General features: G+C 47.6%; 1 long non-coding RNA gene across 1 annotated transcript; it reads right to left on the minus strand.

The window, feature by feature from the left end:
* Positions 1-318: 318 nt before the first annotated feature.
* Positions 319-16,265, minus strand: LOC122214578. Its single transcript, XR_006199975.1, has 3 exons — positions 16,002-16,265; positions 12,944-12,999; positions 319-500 (listed from the first exon to the last, which is right to left on the minus strand). It is a non-coding gene; the product is annotated as an uncharacterized LOC122214578 (long non-coding RNA).
* Positions 16,266-18,877: the final 2,612 nt, after the last annotated feature.

The raw sequence follows: 18,877 nt of genomic DNA on the forward strand, positions 1-18,877 counted from the left end.
AACCCTCCTACCACTAAGGGTGATGAGGCAGGGAACCTCCTCTGGTGAAGAGGACCCCACAGACTTGAGTCTCAACAAGGAAGGTGGCCCCCAGGCAAGAAGACCCCAGAAGCTAGTGGCTGGGGGCAGAGGGGGGTGTTCCTGATGAAGGGGAAGGAGGAGGAGGTCAAGCAAAGGTGGTTCTCCAATGTTGGGGCCCTGCACATTGAGGAGAAGCCCCTCACATCCCTCTCTGCCCACACACCCCCAAATGCACTTCAAAAAAGTCACAAATGGAGTCATTTGGAGCTCACCATGCGTGCAGACGAACCAGTATTCGCTGAGAGAGGACTTGCGCAGTTCTGGTTGAGTAAAAACAAACGTGTTCCTTTTCTCCAGTCCCTTTTTTCTGTCCCAGCACACAGGGCTGCCGCATACTCCATGGAACACCCTCACGTCATCTTCTGTGTGCAGGCCATCCCAGGGCTGTGCCACAGTGTCAGTGATGTTCCCGGGGTTGCCTGAGGAGAGAGGAGGGGAGAAAGAAGGGGGAGGAGGAGAAGGGATCCTTCAGACAGACCAAGCTCTCTCTTCACTTCAAACCCCTCGGGCCGAGTCAAACCTGTGCAGGGCAGAGGGAGGAAATGAAACTAGGGATAAAACTGGACCTTTCTATATCCAAATAGAGCAGCAACCTATGGGATCCACTCAGCATGTCATCAGGGGACGTGGGGAGGAGACAGATGCAATTCACGTTCGTGCCTCATCATCTTCAGACGTGTCAATACATGGAGTAGTGTGCCTTTCATTAATTTTGCAATTCAGACACCACCCAAATGCAGTCATGGGCCCTGGGAGTCACAGGGGGATGCATTCCTTTCTTAGCTGAAGACATCAACACCCTCCTCTCAGTAGACTGATCCCCAGAGATGGAAACACACTGTAGAACTGCCTGGCTGAATGTTCCTTTCTTACTGGGGACTCAACAGTCCCTCCCATAGGGGCCCCAACTGGCTTGGGCCTTCCCTGAAGGCAGCAAAACACCTTCATAATCAGAGGCTTAAAAAGAAGACAAAAAGGAGCACCTGGGTGGCTCAGTCGGTTAAGCGTCTGACTTCTTCTCAGGTCATGATCTCATGGTTTGTGGGTTCAAGCCCCCTGTTGGGCTCTTTGCTGACAGCTCAGAGTCTGGAGCCTGCTTTGGATTCTATGTCTCCTTCTCTCTCTGCCCCTACCCTGCTCATGCTCTCTCTCTCTCTCTCAAAAATACATAAACATTAAAAAAAAAAAAGTAAAAAAAAAAAAGGGAAAATGAAGGAGTCCACTCCTTCAAGGAGACAATTCCAGCTCCGAGGAGTCTCGAGTGTGTAACTGTCTGTAGAAAACTTCTGTGGCACATGAGCTCTGATGGAACGTTCAATGGCTGTTTCTAAGGTCTAGCACTAACCACACTTTTCTCCAAAGCCAGGAGAGGCTGCTTAGGTGCCTAGGCACCAACAGAAGTTCAAGGAAGTTAATTTTCCCAGGGACAACCCTCCAGTGGGGGCGGGGAGTGGCAGTCAGTCTCCTCTCCCTCCAGTGGGACAATGCAAAGTACATTCCATGTCTACGGTTCCCTGCACATTACCCAGTGGGTAACCAGAAAATAAGGCATGTTCTCAGCTCTTCTCCCTTCTCTCTCTCATTGCCCCCTCATTCCTGCTTCCTGGATCACTTCGCAAACAAACTGCTGTACCCATGCCCTTAGCTCACGGCCAGCTTTTGGAGGAACCCAAAAAGCGTAAGACAGTAATCCTCCCTATAGCTGAAAAAAAATCAGGCTTCCTTAAAGGGTCCCCCACACACCTGCATGGCTTCAGGGCTGAGGAAATGCAAGTCACCGGAAAAAAGCCAAGGAGTGGGGGTGGAGAAGAATCATGGCAGGTGAGGAAAATCATTTAGAAATTATAAAATTAAGTAGCTTTAAAAAGAGAAACCTGGTTGGGAAATTACTGGAAGAGCACAAATTGAAAAATGTGCTCAAGACAGTTGAGAATCTGTCAACTGACAAGAGACGGCTTTGTGAAGAAAACGAACCAGAGCAGGGTGTCAGGCAGACAGATTGGCCCAATTAAGGGCAGAGAGGCTGGGGAGAAGGAGTGAGTTATCGCGTGGCCTCTGGGGGGTCTAGAAAAGCTATTCCCAGCAGGATAGATGGGCCCAGACAGGAGGCTGGTGAGAGCCTCTGGGGTGTCTGCGTGCTCCTTCCCCACTGTCAGGAGACCGTGAATGAACAGGGACAAGATGCTGTGTCTCCATGTCCTTTGAGACTGGACCACTGATTGCGTAAGATTCTCTGGAATAAAAGGGGACGGGGTGGGTACTCTATGGGAAGCCCCTCTTGGAGATCCATTCATTCAACAAGTATTCATTGAGTCTGTTGACGTGTGGTGCTGCAGCCTGTTACGGATGGCATTCCTGCCCCAGGAACTTTGCAGTCCTTCAGGAGAAGGAAGCATCAAATTCTTGGGCTAATATTCATTACACAGGGAGGGATGGTCTAGATGCTTTGTCTCCTCATTTAACGTTCACAGAAACCTAGGAGGTAGGAACCACATAATCATTATTTCAGAGATGAGGAAACATAAACACAGAAAGGTTAGGAAAATGGGCCAAGGTGACAACACTGGTAAGGAGTAGAGCCAGAACCCAGAACCAGACAGTCCAGCTCTCAAGTCTGCACTCTGACCCACTACAGTTTAGTCTCTCCTATATTAAAGGATCTGACAAGTTCCGCAGGAGGATCAGCTACATAATGTGATAATGCAGAGCCCTAGTTGGTGGTGGGGAAGCTAATCTCCTCTTCCCATGGCGTCCCAACACAGAGTAGTTGGGTGATCCCCAAGGAATTACAACCTCCTTGGTACCTGGGTCAGAAGTAGGCCCCCACCAGGTTTCCTGCTAAATGTGCCATGGTGCTTCCAGCCCAGCACTGGGATAGCTGCCTCCTTTTCCTGCCCTGTGACATCACGAGATGGGCACTGACCCTAGCCCTCCCTTCACACGTGCCCAGGCCTCTGCAGGGGGCAGAGGGTGGCAGCAGAATCGGGTCTCCCTCCCTTGCCCCCTGCCAATGCCAACCAGTCAGGTCCTGAGCTCCATGATCTGGGTACCCTGATGACATGGTTACTGGGCAGGGCAGAGAACGGGGAGCCAGAGGAGGGAAGACGGCAGCTACGAGCTCACCGTTTAGGAGACAGTAAGAGGCACACTCTTGAAAGTTGAGATGCCAATCCTCCGGCACATGCTCTATTGTCCCCTCAAACTTCACTTACAAAACACAACTTCAAAGATAAAATTATGAAGAATTTCAAGACCGCAGCTGCAGGGCATGAAACCCCAAACGTAAGAAGCCTGTGTGGCTGCTCTGGCAGCACAGCCATGCTCTGGCCCTGCCTGGAGTCATGGGAAATGGAAAACAGTTGGACTGTTCCAATACAGTCCTCCACACTCACTTCGGCACAGAATCCCCTTTGAGGTTAACGGCCCTTAGTGCTAGTGTTCATGGACCTCCCTCTTAAAATGCTACATCACTTCACTCAAACCTTGTAATAGCCACGTGGGTCAGGGAAAATCAGGGTTGTCACCATTCTTCCGAGAGGGAGAAACTGAGGCACAGAGAGGCAAGTGTTTCTCTTGAAATATGATAGGTATTGGTAGGTATGGTAGGTGTTACAGTAGGTAAGAGGCAGGTTCAGCTCTCAAAACCAAACATTCAGCCTCCAGGTCCTGTGCTCTCTCCCTGCAATGCACCAGCCTTCCCAACCCTCCAAGATGCTTTTCACATCCCCTGTTTGTCGCTCAGGAGAAGGCCGTAATGCTGGCAGGTTGCCATCCTGAAGCTAGTATTTATTAGGAAATCTCCAGGCATGCCAGGAAATTACAGACCAGCAAATTAGTTTAGTCATTTCACTAGTTGAAGGAGCTCTTCGCAAGCTCTGTAAAAAGCTTTTTCAAGAACAAGTTGTTAGAAGGGGTGTTTTGGTGCCTTAAAGACACCATGTTATCTTGGGCATCCAAAGACCTCCTTGAGGAAGAGAATTCCCATCAGACTAAGAAGAAACTTTAATGACCTTGAAAAATACCACACCACAGGGGCACCTGGGTGGCTCAGTCAGTTGGTGTCTGACTTCGGCTCAGGCCACGATCTCGTGGTTCATGAGTTCAAGCCCTGCATCGGGCTCTGTGCTGACAGCTCGGAGCCTGGAGCCTGCTTCAGATTCTGTGTCTCCCTCTCTCTGTTCCTCCCCCACTCGTGCTCTGTCTTTCTCTCTCTCAAAAATAAATAAAGCTTAAAAATTTTTTTTTTTAAAAACACCACATCACAGGTGTGGCAGCCAGCCTTCAAGATGGCCCCAATGTCCCCTGCCTCCCAGTATTCACAACTTTGGGCACCCTCTCCCACCCTGAACAGGGATGAACTGTCTAATCAGAAGAATATTGCAGAAATGACATTTGTGACTTCAAAGATGAGGCCCTAAAAATATTGCTTCCATCTTCCTCTCTCTTGGATCACTCAATCTGGGGGAAGCCAGCTGCCATATCATGAGGACACTCAAGCAGCTCTGTGGGGAGGACCTAAAGTCTTCTTCCAACAGCCACGTGAGTAGAGTAGGGCCATCTTGTAAGTGGATCCTCCAGCACCACTCAAGCCTTCAGATGACAGCAGCCCTGGCCACTGGTTTGACTTCTGCTTCACAGAGCACCCTTGAGTTAGAACTGCCCAGCAAAGCTATCCCTGCATCCCTGACCCACAGAAGCCACAAGATAATACATCTCTGGTTGCTTCCAGCTGCTAAGTTTGGGCTTTGTTACGCAGCAATAGATAACTGATACATTTCATTAAAAAGATCATGGGAAATCAGCTGCTCTGAAGTAGAAGGGTAACGAATTTCTTGAGTTGGATATAAACATAGTCACATCCTTCAGGTCATTTGTTCTCTTCTTGCTGCCACCATCACTTCAAGAAAGCCCCAAGGGACACAGCAGTCACAAATTTCGGAAGGAGAAGGAGAGGTAGGGAAGGGGGACTCAGGTCACTATCTGAGGCTTCTACACAGGATTGCTAAGGTGGCACATGGCCCTCTGTGGAGCCACATGAGGCCACCCCCCCACACACAGGTAAGAAGCAGTATATACTCTAGTAATGTATCTTACAGCTATGAATTGTTACAAGAACAAAAATCCCAGTGAGTGATTACTGAGCACTTTGCATGCTGAGCACTTTACATTTGCTTTTAGCGCTTCAGCTAAATTAGCACTCACAATAACCTAGTAACATCATGCATTGGGCACAACACATCCATCGTGAGTGACAAAACCCAACTCAAACTGGCATAAGCCAGAATGGGCATTGATGGATTCGTTAACTGAGAAGTGCAAGGGGTGTCCTAGGCTTCAGGGACTGTTGTATCTAGGGTATGGAGTTCTTTCTTTCTCTTATTCTCCCCTTCTACCCCTTATTCTCTCTCCTTCTCTTCCTCCCCTAGTCATCTCCCTGATTTTTGTTCCCCCAGGAAACTTGGACACCAGTAGCTCAAGCCTATGCTCTAATAATCTAAAACCAAGAGAGGCTCTCTTTGCCAACAGCCCCATATCAGATCCCATGGCAGGTCTCTGATTGGCCCTACTTAGGCCACTTCTTTATGCCAATCCCTGGGGACAGGGCCATGGGGCACAATGATTAGTTAGGCCTGGAACACGTGTCCAATGGGTAGATGGGGCACAGTAATTGCCAGTCCCACCAGAACCACATGCAATGGCAATTTCCTACTTAGCATGAAAAAGGGATGATAGGCAGACAAAAAACACATTTATGATCATCATCATCATCATCACTTTACAGATGAGGAAACAGGCTCAGAACAGCTGCAAACCCCTGCCTGGGGTCTCATAGCTGGTAAACAGCAAAGGCATATCTGGCTGACTCCAAGGCCAAAGTTCTTAGCCATGCTCCTTCCACCTTCCTCATCCCACAGGGTCCTCTGACCCATACAGGAGATCTGCAGACAAGATGATCTCCCTTGCGGAAGCCAGAGCAGTTACCTGATGCCAATCCAGGTCCATCTGACACAATCTTCTTTTTCCCAGCCTACCTAGTTCACCTGGGGCTAGAGAAGGCTCACCCAAAGTATCTCCTGTCCTGACCTTGACTGCATCAACAGCCAAACTGACTATGACCATCTCCGCCTCCAGATGAAACTATTCTATAATATCCCCTTGCTTTTGGAGTAAAGATCCAAACTCTCACCTCAGATAAGAGCTCTGAACATCTGACCGCTGTCAACCTCTGGCTCATTTTTTCCACTCCCTGTCTCAGCCACACTATTCCTGTCAAATTCGGTGAAAGTACCCTTCTTCCTCCCACCCCAAGACCTTTGCATATTCTGTTCCCTCTATTTGGTGTGTTCATTCCTCTTCTCTCTGCCTAGAAAACTCATCCTTCACATCAGCTCCTCAAGAAAGCCTCCACACCTCCATTGCTGGGGTCACTTCCTCTGCCTAGGTCCCCATGGGAGTCCAGAGCTTTCATTGAAGTCATGAGAATACATTCATGTGGGATCTATAGTGAAAATCTGCCTCTCACACCAGACTGTAAACTCATCAGAGCAAGGATAATGTCCCTGTTTCTATTCATTATGTCTAGCACTTAGCCCAGGGCTTGACCCAAAATAGACCCTTAGAAAGCATTTATTGAATAAATGAAAGGAAGGAAGGATGGAAGGAAGGAAGGAAGGAAAAAAGAGAGTGGGGAAGGAAGGGAGGGAGGAAGAAAGGGAGGGAGGAGGGAAGGAAAAAAGAAAGTGGGGAAGGAAGGGAGGAAGGGAGGGAGGAAGGAAGGGAGGGAGGGAGGAAGGGAGAGGGAAAGGAAGGGAGAAGGAAGAGAGAGGGAGGAAGGGAAAGAAGAGAGGGAGGGAAAGAGGGAGGGGGAAGGGAGGAAGGAAGGAAAGAAGGAAGGGAGGAGGGAGAGAGAGAAGGAGGAAGGAAAGGAAGCAGGGAGGATGGGGGGGGGGGCAGGGAGGGATTGCCATGCCTCAAATTAAAGCTCACGGAGTAAATCACAAGTATTCCAAGATGTTGATTAAACTCTTAAACTAGGATGAATGTGAAGAACATGAAACTATTACAAGCATTAGAGGATTTATTGGCTGAGCCTGGCTGCTTTTCAGTATTATTCCCTTCGTTCTCATTGCATTGGAACCACAGGGTGAAAGTCATGGGGAGAGGGAGGAAGGGGAGGAAAAGGAACAAGAAGCAAGAAAAGAAGGAAAGAGAGTAGGGAAGATGAACAGGTAGGAAGAGTATATAGGGGTCAGGGAAAGAGGGAAGGTTAAGGGGGGAGGAAGAGAGAGAGGAAGAGATGAAGGCATAAGAGGAGGAGGGAAGGAGATGGAGGAAGGGAGAGGAGGAGGAGAAGGGAAGAAAGGGGACAGGAGGAGGTAAGTACAGTGAGTCAGAGGGAGGAAGGAAAGAAAAGAGGGAGGAAGAGGGAGGAACCCATCTAAGTCTGCTAATTCCAAATAAGCAGGGATAGGAAATAACGCAGGGCGATTCTGGCAAGCCCAGCACCCAAACATGCAAGCCCCACCCTCTCCAGGAGATGTCATGCTATGGGTCTCTGCCAATCGCAAGCTGTCAGCCTGGAGGCTGGACAGAAAATACGAGATCCATGGAACTGAAGACTTCAGGTGGGAAGTATACTCAGAAGCAAAAAGAAGGAAACCAAGATAACAGCTGATATAGGGAGGGAGGTGGAAAAAATAAGGAATGTGTCACTCCCTCCCTCTGCCATGGGTGACCCACTGGGTACCCTCATCACCTCGGAGGCTTCTGGACCTCTGTTTTCCCTTCTGGTTGTGTTGACAGGATGAAGGGATGTTTATTGCTAACACAGCAAAATGTGGTCCAGCGGCCGGGAATCTCCCTGGCATGATTAATTCATGTTCTGAACAAATGAACACGAGTTTGTACCGTTGCAGTGCTTGTTGTACACATGGGGTGGTGGGGCCAGAGGGCGGGGGACATGGAATCTGGCACTGGCTGTCAGCAAGTGCAGTGCACACTGATGGGGTACCCACAAATGCCCCATCTCCCAACTTGGGCTCTTGGGAGCATTTCCTGTTACAAATAATAAGCATGTGTGTTGCCTCTGGGGGTGAAAGAGGGTCTCCAGCACAGGATCTGTGCATTTCAGGTAAACGTCTTTGAGCATGGATAGGTTAGCAAAAAGGTAGGAATACACGTCGAGACAGTGAAAGGGATGATTGCAAAAATGAAGGGGACATTCCTCCGGCAGGAGCAACTTGGTGATTGAAATGTCCAGTGAAATGCCTGAGAGGAAATCAAGTAAACCCTCTTCCACCAACCCACCCTGAGGCGTCTATGTCTTGGCAGTTTACTCCTATTGGGACCACTCATTCAGCATTAGAACTTATACAGGCCATTCTGACCAAAAAAAAAAAAAAAAAAGAAAGAAAGAAAAAGAAAAAAAAAGAAAAAAAAAAAAGAGGGGGAGAATTTACTGGCTCAGGTAACTGAAAAATCCAGGGATTCAATGTTTTCAGGCACGGCTGGATCCAGGAATCCAAGAATTGTCATCAAGATTGTTTTTTCTCTCTGTGGCCCTGGATTTGCTTTCCTCTGTGCTGGCAAGCTCTCTCCAGTGGAAACCACCCCTGTCTAAAGAGTGCTTCTCTTTCCCAAGAGTTTCCAAAAAATCTCAGGTCTGAGTCTTATCGATTGGGCTTGGGACATGTGCCACCCGTGGAACCAAGGATAAGGGGTCAGCCCTCCCCAGATTGGGATGCTATTAGCCAAATGATGGTAAATGGCTATTGTGCAGACAAAAACAACAGATGTGACCACAGAACTGTGTTGATAGCTGGAAAATGAGAGCACCCCTCCCCCCAAAATTTAAATACAAATGCTGGTTGCTAGGGAGGCAAGCCAAGGACAACCCACACATAGGTTATTTTCTGGGACAGAGAGAGCTGAATGGAAAAGATCCTTCCTGGCTCTCCTATAGGAATTCATTTGACAAATCCAACCCAGTGTTTCCAGAATTACCAGGCCTGGAAGGAGGAAAGTAAAGGCTTTACTAGAAAGCTATCCATTCATGCATTCATTTATTCATCACTCTCACCCTCTCTTTCTCCCACAACTCTGTCATCTGGTTTCTTCCTGTCTCTCTCAGGGGGACTGTCCTTGTGAAAGTTGCCAATGACTTTTCTTTTGTTCAATCCTGTGGCCAATGTCCTCCTTTCCTTCCGTGATGACTGGGTACCACTGACTGCCACCCTCTTGACAACTGCTTTCTCCATGGCTCTTTGCTCCTCTGTTTGCTCATTCGCCCACTGAGAACACACGCACTGTTGCGGCTTCTGTTTCCATCCCCTTATCCACCCCAGTCCAGAGTCGCGGCTCAGACCACTCTTCTGAGTCTTGGTTTTGTGAATTCAAGTGCCTCCTGGAAACTTCACCAGGTGACCCCCCCTAGCATCTTAGACTCATCATGTCCAAAATACTCCTCACAGCCATCCCCCAAGGCTACTCCTTGCCTAGTGTGCCTTGACTTGGGGTCTAGTACCACCACCCACCCACTTGCCTAACCCAGAGACCACGAACTAGACCAACGCCTCTCTCACGCTCACATCCATTTAATCGGTTGGAACTCCTTGGAAATATCCACCCACTTCTCACCATCCCCACTGAGAGTCTGGCCCCCATCATCTCATATCAGAATTTCTGCCAACAGTGTCCCAACTAGCCTCCCACCTTGTCCCACTCCAGTCCATCATCCACTCTGCACTCTGACATGTCCTTCTAAACACAAATTTGAACCCAGGCCCTGCTTGTTCCTCTAGGCTCACTTACCTTTTTCCACTCTTCTCTCAAATTCCACACGCTGGCCACACTGAATGACCTACCTCCAATTTGCATAGGCTGTTCCCTCTGCCTGGAGCACCCTTCCTCCTGCCTCTTCACTCAGCTTCCTCTCGCTCATCGTCCAGGTCGCCTCTGCCAGCCATCACTCCCTCCAGGACCACTTCTAGACCAGTAGAGTGGTCCAAGACTTAGTTACGTACCTTTTCCGCATGTCCCCAAACACGAATGAATGAACGAATGAATGAATCAATCAACCAATCAATCATCTCTTTAGAGAAGATGGTGGTGGTACTCAAGTTCTTGATGAAAAGGAAAGTTCACAAGAGGAGAAGGGAAATCTATGTGTCTATTTTTAGCCACTAAACACTTTCTTTTTGACACTCACTTTCCAAACAAAAATGTATTAAGTTCTTACCTTGAGTCAGCTACAGCCGTGGTGGTCACTGAGCTATAGTAGCAAACAAAACAGACACACATCTTGCCCCTTAGAAATTATAATCTAGCAGACAAAACAGATCCTAAATAAACAGTTCAGCAACAGGTAATGTGTACTAGCCCTAACCCTCTTGTAGCAAAGCAAATTTTCCAAACATGGCTGCACCAATATATACCCCCTTCAGTATACTCTCTCACAATATAACTGACACTCCTCTATTGAGATGTGGGGTTTACCTTCTCCTCTTAAAACTAGGTGGACTTTGGAACTGCTTTGACCAATAGAATGTTGTAGAAGTAACACAGAGTGACTTTCTGGTCCATCAAAGGCAACACAATTTCCACCAATTAATCAATATATGTATCTCTCCCCCCATTGCCTCATCTCTCAACTCTTCCTTTAGAACCCCACCCACCATGTTTGTAAGGAAGTCCTGACCACATGGAGAGGCCACGTATGGACGTTCCAACCTATAACAGGTCTCAACCGACAGACAGCATCAACTTCTACTCATGTGAATGAATGAGTCTTTAGATGAACTCAAGCCCTTGGCTCTTCCAGCTGAGTTCCTTGACACCATGGAGCAGGAAGAAGCCATCCTCATTGTGCTCTGTCAAGTGCCCAATCCACAGAATCTATGAGCATAACAAGTGACTGCTTTATGCCACGAGGTTTTGGAGCAATTTTTTCTGCAGCCATGGCAACTATATTACTTCTCTAGGCTTACTTGCAGAAAAGAATACTAGCTGAGAAATAGAGAGTAAAATATACCACCATTTCTGTCTTTTAATAGCTGTTGATATGCACTGGCTGTGCAAACTTGGGCATGTCATTTCCCATCTCTGGGTTCTTAGTCTTCCCATGTATAAAATAAGGTGATGGGGGTGGATGATTTCTAACACCCTAGGAAGCTTGAAAATTCTATTAATGGAGATTCGTTTATGGGATGCCCCAATCAAAACCATGTCAGTTGATATGGCAAGAGGTGAACTCTTTAATTGAAATTCCTGATTTTGTTTAAATATCTTTCTAGAGGGTGAACTCAGCTAAAGCCATTAGAAAAACAAAAGGATTCCTCTAATGTATAATTCATGAAAGAAGAGTGGGTTTGACCCAGTGGGTCATTTGGAATAAAAATGCCATAAAAATAAAATATGTTATCCTTCCCCTTCTGCCTCCCTCATCCCTTACACCAGCTAATGGAGGGGAAAGAGTGAATTAAACTGGAGTTCAGGTCAAAGGTTTAGTTGATTCATTCCAGAATGGTCATTCCCTCCGGCTGCTCCAGTAACGACAGACACTGCAGATGTTGACGAAGGTTTTGTCCCCGCCCCAGGTCCCCCCCACCCCCATCCTGAGTGATAAGGCCTCTCCTCCTTCCCTGGGGAGATGACCTCACCTTCTAATGGACTGCCCAATTAGGAAGCATATGAGCCTGTTGAGAAGACACCCTGTCCGCTTCAAAAGCTTTGGGGAAATTCCCCAAGGGGCCAACCTGTTTCACAGAGCAAAGGGAAAAAAAGTAGACAGCCTGTAATTAGTATAATAACCTGTTCGGATTCCACCTGCCTGTGATTTCCCCAGCTTGTTCATCCATTCATGTATTCATTCACTCAGGCAACAAATATTTACAGAGCAGCTGTGATGTGTAAGCCCTGGTGATACGACAGGTTCCCCAGAAGGAGCTAACGATTTGTGTGCATGCGATTGATTAAGAAAATGCTCCCAGGGGGCATCTGGTGGGGAGATATGGAGGGAGGGTAGGACAGGGAAGAAGAAGTTGCCAAGCGAAGGTTGATTTCAAGCAAGTCCCAGCCTCAGCTTGGTCCTGAAGGGAGCTCCGCAGTGAAAAGTACGCCTCAGGATTTGTCCCAAGTCGGAGCAGGGGAGCCAGGCTTTCACACCTCTGCATCAGTTATTGGTATGGTCTGCCCTCCTAGGAACACAAATCCCAGGCAACCTGGTGCTCTACAAGAGCAGGCAAAGTAGCTCCAAAAACCTGTGGACAGTCCTTCAAAAAAAAATCACAGGTGCAGGCCAGTAGAAATGAAACACCACAGAAGCCAAGAGCAGACATTTTCCACTCTTCCATCCCCAATATTTCAGCAATATCTCACCTCATGGTTGCAATAAGGCTGCAGCAGCTCCAAACTTCCCACCCTCTCACAATATCCAAAGGCAAGAAGGGATGGAAAGAAGGTAGTACCACCTACAGATCTAACTTCAGAGCAAGGAAGATTTCTCCTGGAGGCCTCCAATACACTTTGCATCACGTCCTCTTTGCCAAAGTGGGTCAGTGCACGCTTTTAAACAAATCATCGCCAAGAAGACAGGATTACTGTAAACGGTTTCTTGGATTGAGGAGGTGACTTTTCCTGAGCATCTTGCCCACCTGCTTTATACCTGATGGGTTTTTCTTAGCAAGGAAGAGGAGGGAATGGCTTTGGGGCGGACAATGTGCTATGTGTGTGACACTAGCCAATCAGAAAACACCAAGCCCTTTGGACTACAGTGATTGGTTCAGGGATAAGCATACTACTCAAGCCAAGCCAATCAGAATTAGTCCTGAGAATATTGCGTTAGTTGCTAGGAAGAGGTACTTACTCACTGAAAGTGTCCTAGGCAAGAGTTGTGACAGCTATCTTGGCATCATGAGGAGCCTGAAAATAAAACCATCACAAGAAGGAAAATCAAATGGAATAAAGAGTGGTTGAGAGAACAAATCTATATATTCAGAAACCCTGAATCCGGGCTTTCCCAGAGCCAACTCTAGACTTGGGCAGGAAAAAAAAAAAAAAAAAAAAAAAAAAAAAAATGTCCCTTCTTGCTTAACCCAGCTTGGGTGGGTTTTCTGTTCTTTGCAAACAAAAGATTCCCAAGTGATACAAGTGTGGAACAATACAGACCCAGCTTCTGCACTTATGGAGTTCAAAGTCAAATCGGGGAGGCAGGTGCTGAACAAGTTACAAGTTACAAGTATAATCTGAGTTACAAAGGTCAAATGCAGAGGACGGGCAGAACACATGAGATAGAGGGGCCAGTCTGGTCTAGAGTCTAAGAAGTCTCCTTGGGGTGGTGTGGTTCAAGCTAACACTGGAAAGAAAATGGCTATGTTTTCCAACTAGACTCCTCCATTACCCCTTGACTTCCCAGACATAGCAGGGAGCAGCCACTCACTAGGGGAGCCCACGGATTTCCTTTCTCTCTGACACACCCCTTACTCTTTCATCCATTCTTTCAGTATACTAATTTGGTCAGAAGCTACCAAGAATGATCAGAGTTGTTGTTTTTTTGTTTTTGTGTTTTTCTTGCACTCCTGCAAAAGCCTTTAGTTCTGGAGAAAGACTGTGATTTCTTTCCTGTGCAGGAGTGTTTTCTTTTCTTCTTATTTCCTTCATTGCCTGCATGAATTGGAGTGGACAAGTCAGGCCTTGAGGTGGTGGCAGTTAAAAAGAACTCTCAGCCCCATGCAAGTCATTGGTGCAGCTGAGAGGAGCCGTACATGGAAGAAACCCTCCAGGAAACATGGAACTTACACATCCTTGGATAGAGAAACCACCCTCTGCTGTCTCCTAATCTGGCCCAGGGATGTTTGTTCTCTGGCATCATTCACAAACTCAGAACGGAGAAAACCCTAGTGCCACTGTCTCCTCCTAGCTACGTGGTCTCAAACAAGGCTCTGAGCCTCAGTTTCCTCATCTTTGAAGTGAGAATAATAAAATCTGACAGACTTTATTAGCAGATTTTAATAAAAATCTGCGAGAGCTACCTCAGAGGGCCCAGGGGAACACCAAAGGTGATACATATAGTGAATATGCCGACAGGCACGGTCTATCATCCAGACATGATCTGCGATGGCACACTTTTGCTCATCAGGGGTCCTCAGGCCCTGTTCTCCAGCCCCAAGCAAAGGGACCGAGTCTCTCATCCGTCCTCGCTGACCACACTGCCAGTGCCCTGGTCTTGTGTCCAGCACAAGACTTGCAACTTCCGTAGCAAGCACTGGGCGAACATGGCTAAGAGGAAGGGTCATTGCTGTGGTTTGCCACCTCAGGTGGGGAAGACTTGCGTTTGAGGGCCAGCATTTCCACTGCTTGAGGCTGACGGGCTCCTTTGGGAGCAATTCAGCCACCAGGACCTTCACCTTGATTCCAAAATGGAGGAGGTTGGGTAGGTCCTCGGCGTTTCACCATCCACTTTGTAATGCATGTGAACCGCCTCCAGAGGCCAACTCCGTTCACCCGATGTGAATGGGGCCCCTGAAATTGTGCCATTCAGTTTAGGGTTGATACTTGAACACAGCTACTCTGCCAAGATATGCAATCGCCATTTGAGCCAGTGGGGGTCTTAACACATCAGGACAACCTCAAGGAGCAACACCAGCTTGGAGTAGGAGTCAGGAGGGGCGCCTGGATGGCTCAGTTGGTTGAGCGTCTGACTCTTGATTTCGGCTCAAGCCATGATCTCATGATGGTGAGGGGTCCTGAGGTCAGGTTCTGTGCTGAGCATGGAGCCTGACTTATTCTCTCCCTCCCTCTTTCTCTGCCCCTCCCCTGCCTACACACATGCATATACCCTCTTGCTCTCTCTCCCTCAAAAGATTTAAAAAAAAAATTTTTTTTTCGAAGTAAGAGTTAGGAAACCAAGTCTGAATGTCCATGGGCAATGCTGGTCTCCACTCTTTAGACATCCCTGGCTTTCCAAACAGTATTTCCAAGCATCCCTGGAGACAGAAAAAGCATCCAGATGGGCTCTGCATACACAGCCCCTCCACATCCTAACTTCAGGGAGAGTAGCCCAAGACCTCAACATTTTATACTATTATTTTATTTTATTTTATTTTATTTTATTTTATTTTATTTTATTTTACTTTACTTTATTTTATTTTAGAGAAAGAGAGGGAGAAGAGGAAAGGGGCAGAGGGAGAGGCAGAGAGAATCCCAAGCAGGCTCCACACTCAGTGAGGAGCCCAGCTCAGGGCTCAATCCCACGATCCTGGGATCATGACCTGGGCAGAAATCAAGAGGCAGACGTTCAACCAATTGAGCCATCCAGACGCCCCACGTCCTCAACATTTTAGAAATGGGGCTCTGAAGAAGAATGTATTTGAAAGGAATGAAGAAGGGAGGAAGCAGCACAGACAATTAGGCTACTGGGTTGTCAAATCGTATCTCCTTTTTACATCTGATGACTTGGCCATAGCCAAGAACCTCCAACTGACAATTTTGTTCTAAAGATTCCAAAGAGAGAAAGTCCTTTCATGGCTGAAGTGGGGTAAATGGGTCAGCTGTTTCTTAACCCAAAACAATGCGGGTGGTTCTGAGGTGAAAGGCTCTTCAGAGCAGCAGTTACTTCACTTTGGTGTCCACACAGATCCCTTGGCAACTTACTAAAAATCCCGATTCCTGAGTCCCTACGCTCCAAGGGTAGTGACTTCGAGTTGGGGCCTGGGGCCAAGAGCAGGGCCTGGCGTCCCCTCTGCCACCCGCAGCTCTGGAACTTGGACCACACCAGTTAACCCTCTGTGCCTCAGCCTTCTCGTCAGGGAAATGAGTACAATCGTAGCCGTAACTTAAGGTTCGGGAAGATAAAATGATTAAGTGTAAAGCCCTTAGAACAGTGTCCAGCACACAATACGTGTTCAATAAATGTGACTTCTTACTAATATGAGGGTGGAGTCCAGGAAGCCCTGGGCGATTTGACAAGCAGCCTGGATGATTCAGATGCGGAAGATGCAGGTGATCCTTGGAGCACCTTGGATGGACAAGCACACAGAGCAGCCTCCATCACCTGCAGGCAGCTCCTTGCCCTGGGGTAAGAAACAAGGAATAAGACACTCATGTGCCACCGAGCCATCTGTGTGTCTGAAGAGGCAGCAGCTATTTTTTCCTCAAATGGAAATAGCTTGTTATTCCAATTAGATGTGTAAAACATGCTAATTACCCCCCCAAATCAGAAAGGTCAGAGATGGAAAGAAAAAAAAAAAAACTATAAATAATCCCAAACCCGGAGAAAATAACTGGTAATGTGTTGTTTCTAAGCCTACACACATGGGCGCGTGGGCACGCACACACAGATTTCTTTTTCTTATACCAAAGTCACCATTTTCCCTTTAATAATGTGACAGGAACATCTCACCATGTCAATAAACATAGCCCCGTGACATTCATTTTCCTGTCAGTCAGTATTCCAAAGGATGGACATAATGTTCTTTAGCCAAATCCTGTCAGACATTCAGGTTACTTCCTTTCTGGCCGGCTGATGACCAACGATTGTGGGAACACTCACATTGACCGGTCCTGTGGTGCCCTGTGCTTTTCCCTCAGTAACGACGGGCGCGGATAGATTTTGCTGTGTCGGCCTCACTTGCAGTGCAGAAAGTTCTGAGACCAAATGGTCCCCAGTTTACGCCATCACGTCAGGTCCACTGGCTTCAAACCCAGCTCCACTAATTAGTTCTGTAACTTTGGGCGGTTGATTAACTGCTAAGGACCTCAGTTTCCCGTCTGTAAAATGGGGACCCTGGGGAAGTCTCAGCAGGGTGACTGGCACCTACAAAGGCTCAGTCACTTACCAGGCACTTACCAAATATTAAGTGAACTGAAATGTCACTAAATATCACTGCTCATTAGTCAAAACTTAGGATAAGTTCCTAAGGTCACAAGGACTACATTTTTATTTTATTTTATTTTTTATTAAATTTTTTTTTGAGAGAGAGTGAGAGAGAGCAAGTAGGGGAGAGGCAGAGGGAGAGGGAGAGAGAGAGAGAGAGAGAGAGAGAGAGAGAGAGAGAGAGAGAGTCTGAAGCAGTCTACATGCTCAGCTAAGATCTCCACTCGGGGCTCAATCTCACGACTTTGAAATCATGACCTAAGCAGGAGTTGGAGTACCTGGGTGGCTTGGGGTACCTGGGTGGCTCAGTGGCTTGAGTGTCCAACTTTAGCTCAGGTCATGATCTCACAGTTCATGGGTTCAAGCCCCACATTGGGCTCTGCACTGGCTGTGTGGTGCCTCCTTGGGATTCTCTCTCCCCTCCCTCTGTCTCTGCCCACCCCCCACTCACATGTTTTTTTTCTCCCTTTTTCTCTCCCTCCTCTCAATAAATACTTTTTAAAAAAGTAATAATAATAATGACAAAATATCAAATACAAAATAAGAGATAAATGGAAGCATTTGCTCTTACGTTAAGTTCTCTAAAGAAGAGACTTCTGTGGGAGGGGCACCTGGATGGCTCAGTTAGTTAAGTTTCCAACTTTGGCTCAGGTCATGATCTCACGGTTTGTGAGTTCAAGCCCTGCGTTGGGCTCTGTGCTGACAGCTCAGAGCCTGGAGATTGTTTCAGATTCTGTGTCTCCCTTTCTCTCTTTGCCTCTCCCTGCTTGCACACACACATACTCTCTCTCTCTCTCTCTCTCTCTCTCTCTCTCTTTCAGAAAAAAACATTAAAAACAAAATAAAAGTTGGACGCTTAACAAGCTGAGCCACTCGGCAACTCCCGGGGCCACACTTTTTAAAGACTTAATTCATACTATCAAACTGGCCTCCGGTAACACCATACCACCCACAAAACATAAGAATTCTGGTCTCTCTTTGCCCTCACAAACACAGTTAGGCACTTTCTGAGCTCATCTGTCCTGCTCCTGTGTTGGCGGTAAGAGCCTGGAACTGTCAGAGCGATTCCTTGAGGCCACAAATGTGAGGCCCCTCAAGTCACAACTCTGTAAGGAAGAGTGAGATGGCTGGTGTCCCAGAGGGGTCGAGAAGCATCCTCCCTCTCTCACTCTGTGACTAAACCACATTAACCTTGCCTGGACACCGGAGTCACGTCTGTCAAAGTATATCAGCAGAATATTCAGGCATCTCTATCTCAGATCCTGCCGAGGCCACCCCTGCCTTCAGCCCGGTTCGACTCTCAGAGTTTCTGGAACCAGAGCCATCCCTTCCCAGCGAGGACTGAGGCCTGCAGTGATGCTTCCTTGGGTCTCTCAGCGATGCAGAGCCCATGCCCCCAACACGGTCTTTCTCCTCTCTCAGCTGTGACCAGCTGGTCTGCTTTTCAGCCGCCAATGGCTAATTCCGGGATTACACTTTCTAAGTTGATGAAATGTAATATCCACAGTGTAAAAGCTTTAGACTTGCTCCCAGCAGTGAAGCATGGGGCACATTTCTCCAGGGGCTGAAGATCGAGTTTAGACCATGGTAGAGCATGGCCTGCCCTGCTGAACCCTTTCACGACACACGGCCCCGTGAAAGTGAGGGAAAATTCTGGCCAAGAGGTATGAACTTCATTACAACATGTTCTTGGTTCCTGAGGAATTGAAGAATCTGCTCTCGGTCACGTTCTCTAAATGTGTGGAGAAACGACAGGGGGTGGAAATTTCTTCCAGGTGCTATGACATTCTCTCCCCAAAGTTTTACCCTCAGAGTACATTTAGGAAAGGGGATTTGAAGAGCATAGAAAGAAAATGCGCACTCATTCTCAAAGGAGGAGGCTATTTTTCATTTTCTGTGGCGACGTGACACCTATCATGAAACAAC

The sequence above is a fragment of the Panthera leo genome, chromosome A2 (genome assembly GCF_018350215.1).
Source record: "Panthera leo isolate Ple1 chromosome A2, P.leo_Ple1_pat1.1, whole genome shotgun sequence".
Classification (NCBI taxonomy): Eukaryota; Metazoa; Chordata; class Mammalia; order Carnivora; family Felidae; genus Panthera; species Panthera leo.